Consider the following 22,600-nt stretch of genomic DNA (forward strand, 5'->3'; position numbering starts at 1 on the left):
GAGTACTTGAATTGTTTTAGATATACAGCTTTTTATTGAAAGAATATTACATTTGTATACCAGGATAAGATTTAGTACATTGAGATGTTTTAAAATTATTTATAAATTTGTTTCTGATATGCAAAAGCATTTGGCGATACTTTCATAGCATTTGATCTTATAGAATTAAAATTTCATACAGTACTCATCTTGATGTTTAAAAAAAAATTCACAGAAAAAATATAAATTACACAGCCTGACTGCATGATAACTGTTATTTTCAGTTTCTAGTTTGGTAATTAAAACCTTCATTAAGTCTGTTAACAAATCATTACCTGTACATTTATGAAGGCAACTGACATGATTTGCAAACAAAAGCTTCAGGTTTTATGTTATTTACCAAAGAGTGCAGCTCAGCAAGAAAGAAAACCCAGTATGCAAATATTCAGAATATTTTACAAATTTACCAGTTCCTGTGACACAAACTGTTTCAATCTTTCAAGATACTGTCCATAAAGTTCCACATCATTGTGACCTGCCCCTTCAACGCACAGAGGCTCCACAGGTCTTTGGCAACGCGCAAACAATGCGAGGTCATGTGAAAAGTCAATGACTTCATCTCCAGTCCCATGAATTATTAATACTGGAGAGGTAATCTTAGAGATTTTGTCAATGTTTGGGAATGCATCCAAACAGTAGGTCTTCTTGGTATCAGGAAAAGCGACTCGCATTCCTGAAGTCAAAGGAGAATGAAGAATAATAGCAGCACTCTAATACCCAGCAGCGAGACCCACAGATGGTACTGTCCCTATACTTTGGCCATATATAATCACATTTTCAGGGCGAATGCCATATCTTGTCCTAAGAGCAAGCCAAGCAGCTTCTATGTCTGCACAGAGGTTCTTCTCTGTTGGTTTCCCAGAACTTGCACCATATCCAGAATAATCATATGAGAATATATTACAATTAATCCGTGATCCCAGTCCTATGTAAAAGCTGCTCACCTGACCAAGATCAACAGCATTTCCGTGTGAAAAGAGTAAAGTGTATTTGGCATTGGGTGAGCAACGCACAAACATGCAGGCAATTCTGTTGCCTTCACTGGTTCTAGTCATGAAACACTCAATAGCATCTTTTTCTCTAGAAGAATATTGCCAGTCTGCTCGTTCTGATGGGTGTAACGTCCAGCGGCTTCCACTTTCATCACACATCAGCGTGTAAGTTGGATCAGGTGGCAAAAATGCTAATTTTGAAGCAATTTTCCCTGGACAAGGTAGACAGCAGAAGAGGCAACATAGCTCACTAAATGAAAGATTATTCATCTTCTCTCCCCTTCACCGAACCAACAGAGAATCTTCTCAAAAACCCAGACGCGATCGGGAGTGGCTTCTCCCAATATCTGGTTTCTTACTACAAATGTGATGGGCAAACATTGTGGACATTTTAGGAAACACAGATAAGAAAAAAGAACAAAGTAAAATTTATAATTTCATTCCAAGAGTTATCACTGTGAACATACATCCTTCTAATCTTTTATCTTTTAAATTATTTTAATTGAACAAGAACTACATAAATACATGCACCTTTTAAACAAATTTAGAGCATCATATATAAAACTAAATTTCTCATTGACCACCTCTCATAAATCCCAGACTTTTCCTTCTGTCCAAGTGACCAGCCACTCTTGGGGGTTTGGTGTGCTTCCTTCCAGAATCTTATAATCGTACAATATGTTGATGTATTTGTGTGTTGCGTTTACATAAAAGGCATCATACTATAAGTATGATTTTGCGATTTAACAGTGTTTTGGAAATCTAATCGTGTTAATATATTGATCAAGTGAATTTGTTTTAACTGCTCAATAGTATTCCATTGTATGGCTATACCGTATTTTACTTATTATCCTCTCCTTTTAGTGGATACTTAGGATTGTTAACAATTTTTCTCCAACAATGTTGCAGTAAATGTCTTATGTGTCTTTTCCATATTTCAAGATTCTAAATTCCTACAAGAAGAAATTGTGGATCCAAGGTTATGCCCACGTTGCCTCTCAAGGGGCTGCATCATCTTGGAGTATGAAAATGGAATCGAGAAGTTCCCACTTCCCAGCAGTCTCAGTGACCCTTCACCTACCAGACATTTCCAAGGGGTCAGTACATTAGGTGTAAAACAGCATCTCTTCAACTTTTTCATTAGTAGTTGCCTGATAAAAACTGTGTTTGAGCGTCTTCTTACATGTTTTTCCTCTTTTATGAATTGCCTATTCATATCCCTTGCTCATTTTTCTAAAGGGTGCTTGTTTGTTTCTTTTCCCCACATATATCTGTTATACTCATTCTTTGTTACGTAAGTTGCAAATTTTTCTCCCAGTCTTCAGCTTGTCTTTCATGTTGTTTGAGGTATCTATTTTAAATTTTTGGTATTTTTAAAAAACTTTTATTGAAATATAGTTGATTTACAACGTTGTGTTAGTTTCAGACATACAGCAAAATGATCCAATTATACATATATTTTTTTTCCAGATTCTTTTCCATTATAGGTTATTACAAGATATTGAATATAGTTCCCTGCGCTGTACAGTAGGTCCTTGTTGGTTATCTATTTTATATATAGTGGCATGTAAATTTTAATCCCAAACTCCTAATTTATCCCTTCCCCTGCCTTTCCCCTTTGGTAACCATAAGTTTGTTTTCTATGTTAGGGTATCTTTTATTATACAGTTCCTTATTTTACAATTTAGATGATATTTATTCATTAATTTAATTTAAATTGTTCAGTCTTTTACTATATGAGTTTTGCTTTCCATGACTTATTTAGGGTTCCCCTTTCCATGGGATCATAATGATATTTCCATATACTTTTTTTCCTAATACTTTAAAATTTGTATTTTGAGGGTTCAGGTTTTTAATTCATCTAAATTATAATTTTGTGTATCATGTAAGGTAGAGATTTGTTTTTATTTATTTTGTCTACATATAGCCGATTCTCTCAATACCATTTATTAAGTAGTCCATTTTTGCCTGCTGAATTGAAATGCTGTCTGTATCATATACCAATTTTCTAGGATTATTTCTGGATTCTTTTTTAAATCATGTTTTTTTGACCTAGTTCTATTCTAGTCTTACAACAAAATGACACTGATTTACTTGCTCTGCAGTATGTGTGTGTATGTGTGTGTGTGCGCGTGCGTGCGTTTACAACCTGCTTTTGTTTTATAACCTGCTGTTTTTACTGAAAAACTGCAGCAGGAGAGTAGATACATTCTGAGTCACGTGATGGAATATAGCAATTAAAAGAAACTAAAGTTATGCTTATCAATATGGATAAATTTCCCAAATGTAATGTTGAGTAAGAAAAACAATCTGGGCTTCCCTGGTGGCGCAGTGGTTGAGAATCTGCCTGCCAATGCAGGGGACACGGGTTCGAGCCCTGGTCTGGGAAGATCCCACATGCCACGGAGCAACTGGGCCCGTGAGCCACAACTACTGAGCCTGAGCGTCTGGAGCTTGTGCTCCGCAGCAAGAGAGGCCGCGATGGTGAGGGGCCCGCACACCGCGATGAAGAGTGGCCCCCACTCGTCGCAACTAGAGAAAGCCCTCGCACAGAAACGAAGACCCAACACAGCCAAAAATAAATAAATAAATTAATTAAAAAAAGAAAAAGAAAAACAATCTGTATAAAAATTTCATGGAGAATACCATTTACATAAATGGTATTTACATAAAGCTTAAAATATGTAAAACAATATTTAACGTAGTTTAGGAAAACATACATAATACAAGCTAAAAGGAAATTCATGCAAACAATAAAAACCAGATTCAGGATTAAAGGTAGATTTACCATGAAGCCTATGAAGATTAAGTTCAGGCCTCTCACTTGGACGGAACCCTTTCAAGGTCCTGCACTTGAATTTGATTTCATAACTGTGTACTTGTTTTTCTTAAAGAGATTCTCCTCTCCCAAATTGTACTAGCCTCAGGCCTATCCCTAAAGGAGGATATAGAGGGGGATGGGAAGGAAGGGGGAAAAGGGGGAGAAGAGGAAAGGGCTGAGGAGGGGAGGGGTGAGGAGGGAAGGGGAAGAGAGGGGAAAACAGAGTCTCTCCTAAAAGATGCTGGCTCCCCAGTGCCTGCTCTGGAGTCACTGTCCAGCTCTTGGGCACTTGTGCCTGAAGGCATGTTTACTGTAAACTAGAGGGTGAGACAGCTCTTGGATTTGACTTGATTAACCATCCAGGGCCTTGCACAGCTCCAGGCTTGGAGGGCATGGAACAGAAGCCACCTGAGAGGGAGGAGTTCCCAAGAGGGCTGCCAGCGGCTCCACTTCACCCTTAGTCCATTCTTCCAGCCCTGGTGCACCAAGTAACACCAACACAGAGCTTGCAAAACGCAGAGCGCGGCCAGAAGTTCTCCAGGCCAGAGGCTGGGTGCTTTGCGGTTGTGTCCAGGAGGATGGATTGAGACCCAAGGCACCCTGCAGCCACAATTCTGCTCCAGCCCTTTAAGCTTCCAGACTAAATCTCACTTCTTTTACTCAAAGTGTACACCATTTTTTAAAAAACAAACCAACTTGAACAAAATAAATAAATGACAGTTATTTCAACAACAGCAACAGAAATATACAGAAACATACACTATGAACATCTTTCCATGTTCTTTTACAGCACTTTAAAAAAATTTTATTGGGGGCTTCCCTGGTGGCGCAGTGGTTGAGAATCTGCCTGCTAATGCAGGGAACACGGGTTCGAGCCCTGGTCTGGGAAGATCCCACGTGCCACGGAGCAGCTGGGCCCGTGAGCCACAATTGCTGAGCCTGCGCGTCTGGAGCCTGTGCCCCGCGACGGGAGGGGCCGCGATAGAGAAAGGCCCGCGCACCGCGATGAAGAGCGGTCCCCGCACCGCGATGAAGAGCGGTCCCCGCACCGCGATGAAGAGTGGCCCCCGCACCGCGATGAAGAGTGGCCCCCGCTTGCCGCAACTGGAGAAAGCCCTCGCACGAACCGAAGACCCAACACAGCCAAAAAAATAGATAAATAAATAAATAAATAAATAAAAAGAAAAAAAAATAAATAAAGTAGCTTTTAAAAAAAAAAAAAAAAAAATTTTATTGAAGTATAGTTAACTTACAATGTTGTATTAATTTCTGCTCTATGGCAAAGTGATTCAGTTATACATATATATATATACATTCTTTTTCATATTATTTTCCATTATGACTTATCATTGTATATGGAATATAGTTCCCTGTGCTATACAGTAGAACCTTGTTATTTATCATCCTATATATAATAGCTTGCATCTGCTAATCCCAAACTCCCACTCCATCCCTCCCCCACCCCCCTCCCCCTTGACCACCACAAGTTTGTTGTCTGTGTGTTTCTGTTTCATAGATAAGTTCATTTGTGTTGTATTTTAGATTCTGCAGATAACTGATATCATATGATATTTGTCTTTCTCTTTCTGACTTTCTTCACTTAGTATGATAATCTCTAGCTCCATCCATGTTGCTGCGAATGGCATTATTTCATTCTTTTTTATGGCTGAGTAGTATTCCGTTGTGTGTGTGTGTATATATATATATATATATATACACACCACATCTTCTTTATCCATTCATCTGTCATTGGACATTTAGGCTGTTTCCATGTCTTGGCTATTGTGAATAGTGCTACTATGAACATAAGGGTGCATGTATCTTTTTGAATTATAGTTTTGTCCGGATATATGCCCAGGAGTGGGATTGCTGGATCATAGGGCAACTCTACTTTCAGTTTTTTGAGGAATCTCCATACCATTCTCCATAGTGGCTGCACCAATTTACATTCCCACCAACAGCGTAGGAGGGTCCCCTTTTCTCCACACCCTCTCCAGCATTTATTGTCTTCTACAACATTTTTAATGGCTACATAGGACATGTCAACATTGATTAAATGGTCACTATTGGACCATTAGACATTTAGATTGGTTCTAGTTTCTGCTCGATACAAACATTCCTACAGCTGACACTTAGCATACAGCCCTAGTGATTTCTTTAGAAAAAAATTCTTCTAAGTGGACTTCCTTTGTCAAAGAGGACTGAATATTTTCAAGGTTTCTGAGATATATTGCCAAGTATGCTGCCCCAAAGGTTGCATCAATTCACACACATCAGTATATGAGAATGTCTTGCTTCCCAAACTGAAGTCAATGCTAAATGTTTACATTAAACAAAAGTATGTTGTCCAATGGATAGACCAAAAAAGAAAAAAAAATAGCATTTCATAGCTTTAATTTGCCATCAGTCCAAGATTCAATTGCCACATGTTCATTGGACACTTGTTTCTTCTGAGTTGATTTACTATTCTTGTGTTTTGGTCTGTCCTCCATTGAGACAGTCCTCCTAATCTTATTGATTAGTAAGAGCTTTTTATATACTATGACATTAACTTTTTTTCATGTATGTTGTTAATACTTTCCTTTTTGTTTTGCTATTTGCCTATATGGTTTATTGTGGTTTTGACGCACAGACATTTTAAAATTAGATGTATCAATATTTTTTATTTCAGATACTTTCTTGGGTGTTTTTTTATTTTTAAGAGTCTTTTCCCCAAAGAATATATAAATGTTCACCTATACTTTTCCCCAGTACTTCCATGGTTTTATTATTTTTTATTATTTTTGTATTGAAGTATAGTTGATTTACAATGTTTCAGGTGTCTTCCATGGTTTTATTTATGAAATTTGGGGAGACCCTCTTCTTTTCCAAAGAGTTAATCATTTCATGAAAGTCACCTTTTTCCTTACAGATTTTAAATGGGACTTTCATTATATATTGATTTGAGTCTCTTTCTGGACTTTTCAGTTTTAATCGATGAGTGTCATTTTCCCAGTATTATGTCAATTATTGTAATTATGGTGTATGCAATCCTAGTTTTATGGAAAGTCCTCATTATTTCTTTCTTTTCTTTTTTTTTTTTTTTTCAAGATTAGTTTGGTTGTACTTGCATGTGTATTCCTCCGGAATCATTCTGGCAATTCTACTTTCTTTTCCTTTATTCGTAATATTATGAGCATTAATGATCTTTCTTAAACCCAAACGTGGTCTTGACTAAAAGATGTGGTTGGAGAAGAGAAAAAAAGTACAAAGAAACACTCACCAGGCTAGGTGAGATACTATAGATTTTTTACTCTAATCATTTCCAAATAACCAGACCTTAAATTCCTCCAATATGATCCAAAAAGACCTACCACCCATGGAATAAATGAAAATCTTCTGTGTAAAAGGAGAGATAGAGAGAATATCAGGACATATAGGTAGAAGTAAAAGAAAGAAAACAGGATCTGAAATTAAGAGGAACACAAAGACACATGAAATCAAAATGCTGAAAGGAACCTAAAAACATGACCCATGGTTTTCATTTTTTTACTTTCATTTTTCATTTCTATAAACAAAATTCTAAATAATTTTAAGAAGCCACTGACATTTTTTAGTCTATCCCCTAATCTAATTTATGATGTATAGGACCGACATTTCAGAGAGTTACAAAATAACAGAATCTTAGAGCTTGTTTCCTGCCCAATGCAGGAATCCCCCTGTAGCACTTCTCCTAGGAGTGGCTGGCCAGCCTCTGCTTGGCTACTGCCTGACTAGGCCTTGACTCACTAACTCACTGAGCCCTTCCCATGTTTAAATAGCCTAATTATTAGAAGGCTCTGGCTGCTATAAAGTCAAAATCTGTCTCCCAGCATTCCCCTCCCCCACCCTTTGCCCTGGTTCTGCTCTTCTGAGCCAACATTGGCCTTCACTGCTTTGGAGCTGGTTCTCCTGTCCCCTTCAGTTTTATCTTCCACAGACTTGTCATTCCTGATCAGTCTTTTTGGGGACATAGTTCTTGATCTCTCCTCTGGAAGTATTATAAAACAGCCAACATTTCTCTTAAAGGTAAAATGCAGAAGTTAACATAATTCCCCAGGTTGCATCTGATCAGTGCAGTAAGTTGGGAGAACCTCATTCCTTACTTGGCATTTTTTTTTAAATGAATGCACCTCAGGTTACATTCAGGTTTGAGATAACAGACTCAAGCTACAGCTATTTGGCCTTGTCATCAGGAAATAGTTTTGGTCCTTTTCACATAAGCAAGAGAACAGATCTCACTGGTAAAAATGAACTCCTAGCAGACTGGTGAAATTTGGGAGGAGTCTTTAAAGCCAAAAATAAGGGGGAAAAAAGGCCTTTCCATGTAAAAACTGGAAGAATCCAGGTTGTGGAATTATGGGTGCCACGAAAACTTCTGTGCCCAGGAAAAGTGAGTGCCTGCCCATCAGTGAAGAAACCCCAAGATGCATCACTTTGGGGGGTGCCTTGTTCCAGGCATAGGTCTCTGCCGCAGTAGACAGCTTTTGAGAAATTGAGCTTTTGCCCCCTCTCAGTCTTGCTTCTTAGGATTGGTTGGGAGCAGTGACAGCTGAAATTTCTGTCTTGTCTACGCCAACGTGTGTGCCCGTCTGTGAAAAGTGGAAATTAACTCAGGACCTCAGGAACCCAATTACTCTGCGCCTAGTTCCCTTGGGCTCTGCCTCAATCGGGCCCTCTTGGCAGCTTCTCTAATCCACAGAGAGCCTGACTCCTGGCATGCCCTCCTCCCGGCTCACCTTTCCCTTTCCCTCCCCTACGGAGAAGTGCTGTCAGCACCCCAGGCCAACTGCGCAAGCGTGGGCAGGAGGCTGCGGTGACCCAGCTCTTGAGCTGTGGTCATATGCCACAACAGCGGGGGCAGATCAGGAAAACTGGGGGCCTCACTAGCCGCGTCTGATCAGCCCTCTCCTGCTGCCTCCAGACGGGAAAATTCAGGCATATTCACAGATCGGCCCTGCTTGAAATCCACGCGGAGGCCTAATTACAGAGCTCCGGATCTCAGTTTTCTGTTTTGCCCTAAATCCTGGCATAGACCATGGTGAGTTAAGTCGGAAACTAAGCACTCTCTTTCAAGGGAGGGAGAAGGCAGGACGAGGGAGTGGGGGAGGGTGGAACCTCATTGAGCTTTCATTGGTAGAAGACGAGCATGTGATCCTAAGAGATCTAGGATCTTCCGGAGCGCACAGATGTTTCTTCCACTGGTTCATTGTCCGTAGGCCCGGTCCACCTCACCTTTGGGGGGCTTTGTTTTCTATTAATCTATCTCTTATAATGTAAAATCCATTTGGGAGTAGATTACGTACATACCATACACTGCTAGCCTTCCTGGCAAATTAAGTCACTGAAAAAATACACAGCAGCCAGATTTGTCGGAAAGGTTGCCACCATGTAAGGCTGAGAGATGGTGATGAAAGAGAGGTGCTTTCTTGCTTTGGTTCAGGCAGCTGAAAAGTAAGTCTCCCTTTGCAAAACGTAGAGTCCTGACCCCTTGTACAGTCCTGAGTCCTAGGGCACTCAGATGGGAAGGATGGGAGTGAGGAAAAAGAGAGCTCTCCAGGCTCCGGGCTCAACTGTCTCTCCCTCAGGAACTCTAAGCCCTGGGCAGGGGGACACAACCCACACCCTCCTCCCTTACCCCCTTAGCAGGAAGGAAGGAAGGAAAGAAGGAAGGGAGGGAGGGAGGGAGGGAGGGAGGAAGGAAGGAAGGAAGGAAGGAAGGAAGGGAGGAAGGAAGGAAGGAAGGAAATTATTTTTAAATAATAATAAATAAGAAACCCAATAAAGAGGTGTGTTTGTCTTTATGTTCTACTCTGAACCTTTACACTCTGGGTTGGAATATCCCCTCAAAGATCATTCATGAACTATCTAATGACTCGAGATGTTTTAAAAATGTTTTAGCATGGCAAATTTCCGGCAAATACAAGAGAAGAGAGAGCCCCCTTAGATCCACCAGTCAGACCACTCAGCTAACACAAATTCAACTCACAGCTGATTTTGCATTACTTACACCCCATCTGTTCATTATGCACCCCTCCCACCCTGCCCCCAACCAGCGTTATTTCGAAGCAAACAAAACACATCACGTCATTTTATTCCTAAATATAGAGTGGCCCTTAAAAGATAACATCTCGTTTTGAATAATCACTTCTGTGCTGTTATCCAAGTGCTCTGATCTTTGAGGCAGAGCCTGAAGGCTGATGAGCTCCCTTAAGATATGCTGGGTCAGGTGCCTATTACCATCACAGGGGACTCCATGGGTGCACTAAAATCACAGTTCATACCTACCCTACCACTACCCCCCATTTCCCAGTTGCCCACACTCAGGGGGACTGGCTTCTTAAGAGAGGGTTACATGCAGAGACTTGGAAGCCAGACTGGCTTAGAATCCCAGCTCCACCACTTCCTAGTTCTGTGACCTTGGGCAAGACACTCAACCTCTCTGTGCCTCAATTTCCTCATCTAAAAGCCAAGTTAATTAAGCTCATACAACTCAACAACAAAGAAACAAACAACCCAATTGAAAAATGGGCAGAAGGCCTAAATAGATATTTCTCCAAAGAAGACATTCAGAGGGACAACAGGCACATGAAAAGATACTCAACATCTCTAATTATTAGAGATTTTGATTTTGAAAATCAAAACTATAATGAGGGACCACCCCACACTGGTCAGAATGGCCATCATGAAAAAATACGAATAACAAATGCTAGGGAGAGTGTGGAGAAAAAGGAATCCTCCTACATTGTTGGTGGGAATGTAAATTCATGCAGCCACCATGGAGAACAGTATGGAGTTTCCACAAAAACCTAAAAATAGAGTTGCCATATGTTCCAACAACTCCACTCCTGGGCATATATCCAGACAAAACTATAATTCAAAAAGATACATGAACCTCTATGTTCATAGCAGCACTGTTCACAATAGCCAAGACGTGGAAACAGCCTAAATGTCCATCGACAATGAGTGAATAAAGAAGATGTGGCACATATATACAATGGAATATTACTCAGCCATAAAAAGAATGAAATAATGCCATTTGCAGCAACATGGATGGACCTAGAGATTATCGTACTAAGTAAAGTAAGTCAGAAAGAGAAAGACAAATACCATATGATATCACTTATATGTGGAATCTAAAATATGACACAGATGAACTTATCTATGAAACAGAAACAGACTCACAGACATAGAGAACAGACTTGTGGTTGCCAAGGCGGGGTGGGGTTGGGGAGGGATGGCGTAGGAGTTTGGGATTAGCAGACGCAAACTATTATATATATAGGATGGAGAAACAACAAGGTCCTGCTGTATTACACAGGGAACTATATTCACTATCCTCTGATAAACCATAATGGAGAAGAATATGGAAAAGAATATCTGTATCTATATATATCTGAATCACTTTGCTGTACAGCAGAAATTAACACAGCATTGTAAATCAACTATACTTCAGTAAAATAAATTAAAAAATAAATTTAGGTTAATTAATAGTACTCACCTCATAGGGTTGTTTTAAGAATTAAACACGTTAAAAATAATGTGAAGCTCTTGGAACAGTACCTGACACATGGAAAGTACCATGTTAAGTGTCTGATTTTAATATTATTCTTTGTTTAATACATGTACCATTTCCACCAACACCACCTACTCCCTGAATTAACTGACAAACAATAACCCTTCACAGATGTGCAGCAATGTACATATTTCTCAAAGTAGTTTCAGACATGTTATCAGGCACGATCTCCCCATAATCTATGAGGGTGCCAGGCCTGGGGTATTCAGAGGTGTTAATACAGAACTGGGGGAAACAGTTAGCTACAATTAGCCCTGTTATTGATGGGGAGAAATTGGAACCAAACCAAAGGACTAACAATAGAGATTGGTTAAATAAAATATAGCACATCTGTATGTTCTATCATCATAAATGAGGCAAAAGAACATATAATAATATAAAAATTATTCATGCTGAGTTAAGGGAAAAAGGAAAAGTTGCCCAAAACTATGGAAAGTATGAATACTGTGCATTATTTTTCCTTTTGGTATATCATGCTTATTAAAAAGACCAGAAAGACAACATCAAAACATTACTGTTTGTTATGTCTCAAGGGAGCAACAAAAAGTCATTTTCCTTCTTTGTGTTTGAATTTTCTGAATGTTCCACAATGAACATGTATGACTTGTTCATTATGGAAAGGTTATTGTTTAAAAACAGGATCCATAATTGCATAGGCAGGGTGATTCAGTTATATAAAAAAGATAGATGAAAACAGCAAGATACTAATGGCAGAATTGTGGGTGATTTTTTTCTTTAAATGTTTCAGGTTCTTCCAAATTTTCTGCTCTGAGAGCAGTAAGTTGTTTTGGAGAAGATGGTTCAGATGGGGAAACTGAGGCATGGGAAGCGGAAGGGAAGGCGCTCGGGCTCCACGTCCACCTCCGCCTGCCCTGCCCAAACCTGAGCAGGTGTGCTCAGTTCTCCCCAGTGGTGCCTACTTTCGGGTTCATTCCTGACCCCTGACTTAGAGCTCGAGGATGTAAATGACTGTCACATAATAACAGGGTGCAGCCTCGGAGTCTTTCCTCTCATTCTTGACCAAAGAGCAGCAAGAAGAAACCACAGGAGGAGAGAAGAAATGGGCTGCAGGGCCCTGCGTGTGTTGGGGTGACGTGGGGGATGCTTGGCGCTCCAGAGGCGTCATCTCCACCATCTGCAGGGGCGGGGAGCCAGCCCTCAGCTGGGCCGCTGCAGATTCCAAGCCGCAGCCATCTCCCCGGTGGCGGCAGCTGCCAGCTGTGAGGGAGGAGAGAGCCCTGCAGGCAGATGTGTCAACCAGAGATAGCAGCCCACCCAGCCCAGGTATCTGGGGCCTCCCTGGTCTACTTCCCCAACAAGTGTGCCTGGAACAAAATAAACAAGAAACAAACAAAAACAAATAGACACAGGGAACAAAAAAAGAAAAGGGAGAATGAGAGAGAAGTGCTTTCTCGATAGAGCGGTTGGAGCTGATGATAGCACAGGTGACAGGCTGTCGGGGGGTGGTGTGGCCCAATGGGCAAAGCTGTGGGTTAGAGCCACAGGCCAAGAGTCCCCCACTGCCTGCGACTATATGATCTAAGGCATGTGCCCTTCCCAGGGCAGTGCCCCTTCTACAAGAGGCAAATGTCACCAAAGGGGTAAGAAGGTGTCCTTGCTTCTGGAAGGGGCGTCACTGCTGCACGTCTGCCCCAGTACTCACGGGAAGGGGCAGGAGATTCGGTCTTCCCACCTGTGTTCGGACCCGATTGTCAGGACAGGTTGCTGTCACTGTCAGACTCACTGCTTCCAGGTCTGCAGGGGAGGAAATAGCCCCCAGCTTGGCGATGCCACACAGGGAGGCTCAGGCTGGGTGGGCAGACCTGTCCTGGTCCTATGTGTGATGAGAGAGCCAGGCCTGGGCTGTCTTCCGTGCAGTCAGCTCTGAGACACTCAGTAGCCACGTCCGCCCTCCAGCAGCCCACACTGCCAGGTGGACCTTCGCATATCTGTCCATCGGCCTCAGAGTAAAGTGGGCTTGGGGGATTTTTCCCCAGGTGGAATGGAAGAAAAAAGTCTCAGTGGCCTATTGCCATTAAAACTCTACATATGGTCCTGGCAGCTTTAGAGAGAACCCCTGTCTGTTTGGAGGTGGTTACTTACCTGTTTTAGACAAGAAAGGTTTCTAGCAGTGATTTCAAGGCAAGGATGTGGAAGGAAAGCAACTCTGACAATGAGAATAATAGGAAAGACTCATTCTCCCTTACTCCTTAGCGTCCCAAGTTCATAGGTTGCTATTAAATCCCACCAAATCCTTCCACTGGCATCTGTTTGGCTTGGCAGTTTGATTCAGGTTTAGGGTGCATCCCTCTGGGCCTGGCACCAGGCAAGGTGTGGAAGAGGATGCAACAGAAGAGTGAGATGTGGTCCTGGGGGCCACAATCCAGAGGGGGAGACAGAGGTCACATCCTGGGCTGAAACTGACCAGGATAGGTCAGACAACAGGTTCTGAACCATATCATGTGAAACAGTCCACGAGGACACTCATCCCAAATTACCACGAACCCCAAACAAAACACAGAGACCAAATCCTAAAATGTACCCCCGTATGTTAGTACCAGTCTGGGCTGTAAAAGAACACACTGTAGTGGCGCTTCTTTGCCTTGGAAAGCAGGAGTTGCAGGATGACAACTCAGCACCACACCTGGGCACTCTGTGTGCACATCTATGCCCACCTGCAAGCAATAGCAGCTGGGCCTTTAAAAAAAGTATCTGGCAGTGTTTATATATATTCTACCCTGAGGATAACATAAAGAAGATAATTAGGGCTTCCCTGGTGGCGCAGTGGTTAAGAATCCGCCTGCCAATGCAGTGGACACAGGTTTGAGCCCTGGTCCGGGAAGATCCCACATGCTGTGGAGCAACTGAGCCCGTGAGCCACAACTACTGAGCCTGCACTCTAGAGCCCGTGCTCCGTGACAAGAGAAGCCACCGCAATGAGAAGCCCGCACACCGCAACAGGAGAAAGCCTGCACGCAGCAACAAAGACCCAACGCAGCCAAAAATAAATGAAATAAAAATAAATTTATAAAAAAAAGAAGATATTTAATGGGACCCCAAATTTACTTCAACAGCATGCAAGCTGTTTATGGCAGGATCCAACTGCAGGCCTCAGATACACCTCACATGTCCACCTCTCATTTGATCATTTCTTTCTCTCTTTTAAGGTCTGGTTCAAGCCTCACATCTACTCTTCAGTGACGTCTCCAACTGCTCTTCCAATTCCATGTCAGAATTATTAGGACAGAAGTAGTTGATTTATATTCTATGTTTTATATTTAGGTTGCTATGGTTGTTCTGGAGGGTAGAGCAGATGATACTTCTTTGAGCCCCACCATGGTGCGTCCACAAAGCTGACAATCCTGTCACCAGGAAATAATGGTAAAGACCATTCTAAGTATCTAGTGACTGCCCATGTCCTTAACTCACTATTCAGCGAGCACCAGTGAATACTTACTAGCTGCTTTGGAAAGCAAGCGGGTTAATACCTAATGATAGCATTGTTACTGCGTCCAAGCTCGTACTGCACACCCCAGGATAGGACAATAAACTGAGAGACAAGTTGTTGAGGCAAGGAATAGCGACTTTACTCGGAAAGCCAGTAGACGGAGAAGATGGTGGACTAGTGTCCCAAAGAACCATCTTCTCCGAATTAGAATTCAGGCTTCTTCTACACTAAAAGGGGAGGGGGTAAAGTCCTGGTTCCAGCCAGACTTTGGTGGGAATGTGCTAGTTTCTTCTTTCTTGTAGTCATTCACTGGTGGGTCTGGTCAGGATGTTTCCTGTGAGCTAAACAAAGGTATTTTAGCTTAATGTTCATTACCTGGGAGACAGAGTTCCCAGAGATGGGCCATTATGTATAATGTAAGCTTATAGGCAACATTCCTTTACTGATTAACTTGTAATAGGATACAAAATTTCTTCCCTATTACGGCATGACTTGCACCTTAGCCTGTGCTGATTAGATTTTTGTATTATATTATTCAAGCCCACGTTCATCAGCAAAAGGATTACAATCAACACAGTCATTATTCCAGATAGTAATTTGTACAGTCGGTGATAATTCCAGTCGGATAATATGTGTGATAAACATTATCTTTGTGAATAACAATTACACAAAAAGCACAAACACATCCAAGACATACTGAAAAGCTGAAATCCACATGCTACCTCCTTCTCGGAGAATAATATTAGCAAACCATGAATTTTCTTTTTAGTTATACATCTGGTCCCAAAGCTAATGGTTTGTGCGTTTGCCTTGTTATAAGATCTAGAATTATCAGCTAGTTATAACATGCATATGATAAATTACTGCCAAAAAGATACGTATTTCTAAGTAGACACCTCCATTCCAGACAGAACTGAACAAGTAATTCTTCACCAGGATGGAAGTGAACGCACAAGTAAGAGCAATTAACTTGCTAATTCTTTCCTCCTTGCTTAGTATATTAGTCTTTGTGTCCTATATACTAAAGTATACTTCCTTCCTAGATGCCTTGAGGGGAGGCATTAGTAGAAGTCTGATACAGAGATTTTAAAACTTACTTTCAAATACGTAAACAAAAGTTCCATATCACCAATATAAAGTTAGGCCTTGCCAAGTCTGGTCGGGTATAGTTTTGGCTTTAACCACTAACTTAAAATGATTTTTAATCCAAATATCCAAGAACCAGCCAAGAGAAGCAATCATGGTTTCTGCTTACAATGAATTACCATAAATTATTTACATCTGAAAAGATACATTTTCAATGCTTTAGTTTATTCTCAAAAGTGGGTAAATAGCATTTGTATAAGCTTCCTGTGGCTGCTATAACAAATCACCACATATTGGTGGCTTAAAACAACCCAAATTGATTCTCTTACTGGAGTTCTGGAGACCAGGAGTCTGAAGTCAGTTTCACTGGACCAAAATCAAAATGTTCACCTGGAGGAGTCCTGGAGGCTTTGGAATGTTTCCTCCAGGTGAGCTTCTGGAGGCTACCTGTGTTTGTCTCCTGACCCCTTCCCCCCCTACACACACACCCTCTTGCTCCCATCCTCATATCTCCTGCTTCCTCTTTTACCTTCTTGCCTCTGTCTTTAAGGACCCTTGTGATTATATTTAGGGCCACCTGGATAATCCAGGCTAATCTCCCCATCTCAAGGTCCTTCACTGATCACACCTGCAAGTCCCTAGTCCCCTATAACGTAGCATCCATAGGTTCCGGGGATTAGGGCATGGGTCTCTTTGGGGAGCCATTATTCAGCCTACTACAGTCCTTATCTCACCTTGTCTATACTGTGATTTATAGGGACCTTCTTTCAGAGGTGGAGCAAAGATGGACTTCTGATTGTGGAGCCATAATTGCAGTCTGAGCGTCATGCCCTGGCATTGAAGACGGGGCTGGATGAGCAGTGAAAAGACGAGTTTGAATCTCGCTCTGCCACCGCTGCTGTACGATGGCCGGGGAAGCAACCACGCTGCGAGCCGTGTGTGATCCTAACCCAGGTGCCCTGAAGGAAAGGCAGCCTCCTCCGGTTCGGGTCAGTCCCCTCATCTCCAAACCTGGAGCTGCCTCATCCCGGTCACGCCTCCACACTCAAACACCATTTCTTGCTCCTAAGAAAAAGGCTTAGAAATGCCGCATTTGGAGCCTTTCTGCTCTCCGGGCACCCTGCGGTACCCTGGAAATGAAAGGATCAGAAGCAACCAGCTTACTTTTCCTTGAGCGCCCAAGAACTAAGGGGAAATCCACACCAGGCTGACGTTCTCTCAGGCTTTGTTAGATACAAAAGGATGGAGCAGTAAATGCGCGCCCCCATCTCCCCTCTCTTGGCCCCCAGTGGGACCATTCTTGAGTGTTAGTCCTATTCTTAATAACAAAGCCATTTTCTTCTAAGGGTCAAATCTTGTGATTTTCTTTTCTGGCTTTGCTCCAGCTCTTTTCTGGGATGGCCCTAATCCCTGGGCCTCAGTGTCCCCACCTTCTAATTAAGTGGGGTGCACTCAGGTGATCAGAGATGAGTAGGATTGCGTACCTGCAGCCTTCCGGTGCAACACGCTCATTTTGCAGATAAGGAGACCGAGGCTCAGAGAAGGGAAGTGGCTTGGCAGGGGTCAGCCAGGGGTTGTGTGCGAATTTCTCTGTGTTTTTGTCCTGTCTCCTCAGTAACTCCAGGGCAGGGGCTATGGCTTTCCTGCCTTTTGAGTCCCTCCAGGGGTCCAGGCCCAGATTGGGGTTTGTAGATACTTGCTGATTGGGAGGACTGATGGATGGAACACAGGGCTGGTTGGGGAGAAGTTGTCAAGAGTGAGCCAGACTGCGAAGCTGGTCCTCGTGGGCAGGAGTGGCTGAGGCACGAGCTCTGGGGAGCCGCTCACCAGCTGCGTGATGGTGTGGACAAGTTTCTTGACTTTTCTAAGCCTCCATTTCTCCAACCAGAAGACGCAGATGATAATTCTTACTCCACGTGGTTGGAAGAGTTAATAAGGTTTAATAAGTTTGATACACTCAATAGATACTCGCTTATTTTTGTTGTGGTTCTTATCATCGTAATTAGGTAGGGGCAAAGGCAGGGTCACTCGGGGGAGGTGCAGAAACAATGCAAATGTAATAGAAAGACGTGGCAAAGCACAGGGAAAGCAGTCCCTTGCTGCAGCTCCTGAGACTGGGGAGCCCGACAGGACTGTAGAAAGCTCCGGTGAGTCTGATAGAGAAGGGAGGGGAGTGGGGAGAGATAGAGAACTCCAGGTCCCAGTGCTCGGAAGACCTTAGGCTCATACACCTATAATTAATCTGTGAGCATCCCAGCCCCTGCACTAAAATGGGTGGGGCCACTCCTCCTTGCTTCCACCCACATCCTTAGCGGCCCATGACCCTCCTAGACAACTCTTGACCTGTGTTGACCTGGCTTCGCCTGCAAACAGAGGGGTGCAACCCAGGGCAGGGGTCCCACTCAATGGGATTTCCCCTCCTAGAAATGGATGTTCCCCTGGCAGCCGGGTCCTCCAGCGCCCCAGCCTGTCACTCGCTGCCAACTCCACCAAAATGCTTGGGAGAATGGGAGCCACGCGGAGGCCCAGCTGGGCTCCATGGAAACAAGACAGGCCAAGCGTACAGCTGTGTGGGCCACTCTACTAGGTGGACATGGAAGGGATGCTGACAAAGCCGGGGGCGGAATTCCTCTCTCACTCTGGAAAATCGGTGGCAGAGAGATGGATTGGTGCAAGGCACTTCTGAGGAAATCTCATCTCTTGGGTCAAAATGTAGGGACTAATGCCTAAGTTAGCTCAGAGAATGGTTTCTGGCAGCGTGGCCCTGATGACATGTGAGGCTGGTGTGTGTGTGTTTCTTCCAATTCCTGAAATGGGGCCCTGTCCCATGTGGCAATCCTATGAGTAATCACAGTGTGATTCTGTTCTCAGTGAACCTCTGCTTATCCCTGAAAAAGTGTCACCTGGTAATTAAGCAGTGACACAATCATCCAACCAGAGAGATCTGCCATTTTATTGGAGACAGAATAAAGAGGGAAACGAGTAAGAGTAAGGAAATTGGCTCTGGAATCCGGAAGACTTGGGTTTGAGTTCCAACTGTACCACTGTCTTATACAAGCTTCGTTTCTTTTCTGGGACTCAGTTTCCTCATCTGTGAAATGGGAATAACAACCTTTCTTCTCCCCTGTGGCTGCAGTGAATGTCAGGTGAGGTATTTGTCTGCAAAGATGCTTGGTAAACTGTAAAATGCTGTACGCTTGCAGGAGGTGGTTATGGCCAGCTGTCCCTCCTCAAAGTTTCTTTCAGGGAGTTTTGAAGTTGGGAGGGGAGTTCTCGGCTGTGCCTCAGGTAATAGAGCTCTGGACCTCCCCCGCCAACCATAGTGCTTTTGGAGAGTATGTGTGCCCTCCAGTCTCCAGCCAGTGCAGCCCTTCTTTTTTTTTTTTTTTTTTTTTAAATTATTTTTATTTATTTATTTAGACTGCGCTGGGTCTTAGTTGCGGCACACAGGATCTTCGTTGCGGCACGCGGGATCTTTTTTTTTAGTTGCAGCATGTGGGCTTCTTAGTTGTGGCATGCGTGTGGGATCTTAGTTCCCTGACCAGGGATCAAAACCGGGCCCCCTGCATTGGGAGCGTGGAGTCTTACCCACTGGACCGCCAGGGAAGTCCCTGCAGCCCTTCTTAATTAAACAGGTGTATGCTTGGTTAAAATTAAACGGGTGTATCCTCCGACTGATGGAAATCAAGCCCTTCCATTGAATCAGTGCAGTCCTGCTGGAAACTGCCCCTCAGAGAAGGCGGGGGGGTGGTTGGAGCTTCTGACGGTTTGGCCGTGTGCTGGCCATCAGGCCACCCAGCCATTCCAAGGACCCGTCCTCTTTCCGGGGGCCCTCCTCCCACCTGGTGGCCCGCAGCATTCAGGAATCCCCAGATATGAGAGCAAAATAAGATAACGACTCTACCAGCTTCTGGAAGCTGCTGTGTTGGATGGTGGTGAAGGTGGCAGAAGGGAAATGTGTGTGTGGAGGGGAGAGAGGGAAAGAGACTTTGGGGCAGGAAGAGGACGGGGAGGGGAGAGGAGGGGAGGGCAAGGAGGAGGCTCATGCAGTTTTTGATTCAAAGATGCTGTTTGAGAGGTGACTCTGTGTAGGTCCTGCGGTGTATAAGGAGGCTGCGGAGAGAGGAAGGAAGAGGGAAAACGAGAAGGGGAAGGAGGAAAAGGAGCTGGAAAGGGAGGCTGTTTGAAAGAATATTCAGAGCTGTACATTCCAGGCAGGCGGGAAGGCAGGCGAGTCTCCCCCCAGAGAAATGAGAAACCCTGTCGGAACCCCTCCAGTCCCTTTACCCTCCTGGATTCCTTAAAGCAATTAAAGGGGCTTTTGCCTGAAAAGCAGCAGCAACCCATCCCAGTTCCTCACCCTTAGTAGGTGCTCAGTAAAGAGTAGCAGAATCCCAGGGTGGTCCCAGCCGCAGTTCTCCAAAGGAAGCTGGGTCTGGGTCTGACCAAGTTTTATAGTCTTGAAGCCCAGGGGGAGTGGAGGAGCCGGTTTTCCCTTATAGCTCCCTGAGGGCCTGACCTGGGGCCACCCTAGGACACCGAATGCTTCCAACTCTTGGGGACCACTTCCTATAGCCTCAGGCGTATAATTTGCACACAGACTCTGCAAAAGTGGCAGATAACACAATCCATTTCCGTCATTTAACAGCAAAATGTCCTTCTCTGAGAAATATGCAGGGCACGTTTAGGCCTTGCTTCGGCCATTCTCAGACCCCTGCTAGGAGTCTGGGGGAATTCACTTTAGCCAACTCACCTTTATTGCGTATATCCTGTCTGCCAGGCAGTGTGTTTGTTGGGTGCTAGAATACAATCTATGCCCCATGCTTCAGAGCTCTCATTCTCATAGATGAGAATAAAATCATAATTGTTTTGCAGATGAAGAAACTGAAGCCATATGTGCTGTCATTAAAACATCCATTTGTTGGGAATTCCTTGGAGGTCCAGTGGCTAGGATTCATCACTTCCACTGTAGGGGGCACGAGTTTTATCCCTGGTCGAGGAACTATGATCCCTCAAGCCATGTGGCGTGGCTGGAAAAAAAAATAGGAAACATTCATTTGTTCTTTCCTTCATTCATTTATCCAGACAGCTTTTATTGAGTCACATGAGGTGCCAGGCCCTGTACTGGGCACTGTAGGCTGATACAGAGAAAAGTCAGGCACATTCTTACCCACGATGCGACACCTACATAGGCAACCACAAATCTATGCAACTTCAGGAGTTTATATTTTGGTTGTGTACTGGAGCCTTATGACTTTTATCTATATAGCTTCGGTTTCATCATATAAATGCCATTGGGGGAGGGCAGTAATGGGAACCTATGATACACACACACACACAGGTTACTGAAATTGCTGCCTCACATCTCAGGAAGTTGGGGGAAGAAGGATGCTTGGAGAAGGACATAAGAAAAGAAAGCCAAAAAATAAAAAACAGAGTAAAGGCAAATGTCATAAATGGTTGATTGAAAAATTTCCTTTTAGAATCACTTGTTTATGTGGTTTGGGAAACTTGTTTTTTAATAAGTACAATTTGGTTCTGCTTTGAAACTCCAAAATTAAAAAGAATTGAGCGTCAGACAAAACAAACACACACACAAAAAGAAAGCCATCGCCAGCTGAAATAGTGGGGTGGCCCCTGCAGGAGGAGGGGTGACAGTATGGCTTAGAGCAGAGGCTGGGCATTCAACCTACATCAAGACGGCGGGTAAGAGCACGAACTGGGAATAGTCAACACTAAATGGATCTGCCATTTAGTAGCTGTGTGAGCTTGAGAAAATGGCTTAATCTCTCCACACCTCCTGATCTGTAAAGTGAGGATGACTGAATGTATCTCTCAAGTTGGTACAAACCTCATTGTGAGGATCCACGGAAAGGCTCTGCATAACAGGACTGGTGTGTCCGAGGGACTTGGTAAGATGTTATCATCCACCAGTATCACCATCGTTACCAAAAGTGCCCCATGGAGTAGGAGGAAGAGAGGGTGACAGGGATGGAAGTGAGGGTTTTTCCGGTTGGAGCAGGCCGGGTAATGAGTGATAGAAGGCCCCCTCCGTATCTCCCTGAGGATTTCAAGCAGCCACAGGAGAGACCCACGTCCAGGGCGAGACCTTCAGGGGCCCAGGCTGGGTCTGGCTGGGAGGGAATGTGTCCCATCTGACAACGAGCGACTGGGGCCAGGGAGCCCCTGCCCTGGGGGTGGAGCCCTGGGGCCCTCTGAATAAGGACAGCAGATTATCATTCTTGTCTCCACCCAACCCTGGGAGCCTCCGGGAAAGAGATAAGCTCAGCTCATCAGTCTCCCTGCCCTAGAGCAGCTACTTTTTACTTTAAAATAATTATACTTTTTTTTTTACTATTTACACAAATAATAAATGCTTATATTTGGAAAGCGTATAAAAGTCAGAATAACATTTACAATTACCCTGAGTCTCATCGCTGGCAACAATCACCTCCTGTATTCTAGATAATTAGTGCATTATTTTTGGCCTTGTAAAAAATAATATAGTTGTAATAAGAATATAATTTTATTCTACTGTCTCGCTGAACATTACTTCATAATCTTTTGTTATTATAGACTTTACACACACAATTTAAAAAGTCTGCCTTTGATTTCAGTTA

At 43.4% G+C, this 22,600-nt stretch overlaps 1 pseudogene; it reads right to left on the reverse strand.

Moving 5' to 3' along the window:
* Positions 1 to 434: 434 nt before the first annotated feature.
* LOC103000956 (alpha/beta hydrolase domain-containing protein 17B-like) lies at positions 435 to 1,301 on the reverse strand (annotated as a pseudogene).
* Positions 1,302 to 22,600: the final 21,299 nt, after the last annotated feature.

Source organism: Balaenoptera acutorostrata, chromosome 6 (genome assembly GCF_949987535.1).
Source record: "Balaenoptera acutorostrata chromosome 6, mBalAcu1.1, whole genome shotgun sequence".
Taxonomy (NCBI): Eukaryota; Metazoa; Chordata; class Mammalia; order Artiodactyla; family Balaenopteridae; genus Balaenoptera; species Balaenoptera acutorostrata.